The sequence below is a fragment of the Morone saxatilis genome, unplaced genomic scaffold (assembly GCF_004916995.1).
Source record: "Morone saxatilis isolate NCDOM2014 unplaced genomic scaffold, NCSU_SB_2.0 Contig7, whole genome shotgun sequence".
Lineage (NCBI taxonomy): Eukaryota > Metazoa > Chordata > Actinopteri > Moronidae > Morone > Morone saxatilis.
In genome coordinates, this window is record NW_023340246.1 from 8,668,306 (window position 1) to 8,670,801 (window position 2,496).

Sequence of the window (2,496 nt, forward strand, 5' to 3'; positions counted from 1 at the left end):
TTGCAGACACCACACAGGCGCTGGTTCCTCTCGTCGATGCCAAAAGCTCCAACCGGGTTTTCGTCGGTAAAGCCAAAACTCCAGCAGTGATGAAAGGGATTCATTGCACACTTACCTAATAAGAGTGTTTGTGGCTTAAACAATGTTCTTTCAGATCGAGTGTTCTTTTTCTTGACATTGATGTAAGTGCCAGTATGGGAAGCTGAATCTGTGGGCAGGTTCTATGTATAAACCACACCGAAAATACTTTCAAGTTGATGAATTTAGCCATTAGTCATACATTTGCTAGAGTCATACAATGTTACTACTATTTTCTATTACATAAGGATGGTAGACAGTACAGACACACTTATTAACCCTTTCTTTTACTGATCATACATTAATATTGTGACCATGTCAATCTGCAGCCGCCTTCTATTAGTGGATACAAAACAACCTTCCTCAAGGTCCATTTAGTAGCTGTTTTAGATCTTTCAGTCATTTGGCATGATCTTCATCAGCAGTTTCCTATGCAGATGTTGAAATTTAATTTTTTTCGGAGCACTTAAAAGCTGCTATAATCAATATTTTTACATTAACAATGGATCCATTCCATCGTTCGGAGTGAAAAACAAAGAGAATTACCTCCTGACTCCTCAGTTTCCCTCAGCTAGGGTGTGCGTATGTTCATATATGAGGCAAATAAGCAGCTTGTAAATGATTGCTATGTTTGATTGAGGTGCAGTAAATTGAGATTCGTGTAACTGGCAGGCAGCTGCTAGATAATCATAAACTAGTCAACAAGCTCTGTAGCGGGAACACTCTGTTTCTGACAGTAAACAAACAAACTGTAAATGCAGCCACTAAGCTTTATATGAAACTGCATGAGAGCACAGTCCTTCTGCTGACAGCCAGTAAACAACCACACAGAAAAACAGACAGTAAACACACACACTTTCATGAGCAGTTTGACATCTCAGGCAACCTCAGGATGAGAGAAAAAAATCACACGATTTAAATGAAAGCCTTTAAAATGTCTAATGATTGAAAAACAGCCTGAGTTTATTTGATGTTGAGGAATGTTAAGGTGAAGTCTTGACCTGGATCGCTGCACATCACGGACTGAAACACCTGTCTGGGAAGCAGAAACCCACAAAGCAAAATGTCTTTTTTTTTCTCTGCTTGAAGTAACATTTACCTTGGCAGTGAATGAGACAAAGCAGCAGCGTGTGATTAGAGCCGATGTTTTTATTCAAGGCTTTTACAGGAAGCTAATTAGTTGAGGTATGCAGTCGTGTGCCAAGCTAATAGGGGGAAGCTGACATTCCTGCAGGGAAGCGGTGGCCTCAGAAAGCTACAGAATATGTATTTACATTCAGGGCCCCACTCTGTGTGAGCCACAAGACTTTAAATTCAATCAGTTCACAACATGGATTTTTTTTTCTCAAATTCAAATATTGAAAAAAGTTAGGATGTGGCCTGGCACCTTGAACCACAAGGTGAGTACATTTATAAGAACACTGAATACCTGTCAGTGTTATTAATCATGTTGTAACTGGATGATAAAAGTCACTTTGAAATTAAAAAATCAACAGTGACTGATTCTGGTGCTTCACAGACTGACCGCTACAGATACATCCACTTCAAAAATGACTACGTAGGCCTCATTGGCCAAAACACCTGATAACACAACAGCACATGCAGATTGTAATGTTACTTTGATAAACAGTGGTTTGCAGACATTGCGTTTTCAGCACTGTGTCTCTTAAGGGTGGCAGTAATTTGATGCCATTTAGCTCCTGTTTAGGAGGTTAAATGCACTTATTGTAAGCCGCTTTTGGCTATATGAATGAGCGTTTGAATTTGGCAATTATTGCACGCTGTTCGGACAAATTTAATGGCATTTTTCCACTCAATGCTACATCTCCTACTGTTGGGGAACAAGATTTAATTTTTTAAGGTTCACCCTGGCAACCTCTGGCAAATCTCACCTCCAATTATTGCAATGTGACAGTATTACCCGTCCTGCCCTCTTCCACTGCAACTTGGAGGCTTCTCACTGTGTCCATTAAGTACTGAGCTAGGAAAACTCTTGAAAGTTACTTTGCCTGACTATAAGCCTGTTATCAAAGCACAGGTGTTACTGATAACATTAACAATGGCTGTGTTCTATAAGTATCCAATTAAGTTACCGCAGTGTTACAGTGAGCTAACATGAACAATACCAGGATCCTAAAACTGAAGCAGCTAAGTGGAATTCAACCATTATTCATTCTATTTTTAAAGATTTTTCTATTGTGATAAGAAAAACTTTTTTTTCATTTCTGTTTGTGTCTGGATTAAACAAATTAGATATGTTGTTTAGTTGGTGAATTTGCAAGTGCATTTTTTAGCTTTAGCCAGAGCTAGGCTAGCTATTTCCTCATACTTTCAGTTTTTATGCTAAGCTAGGCTAATCACGTCCTGGCTCTAGCTCTATACTTAGTGCACAGTCATAAGAGTGGTATCAATTTTCTC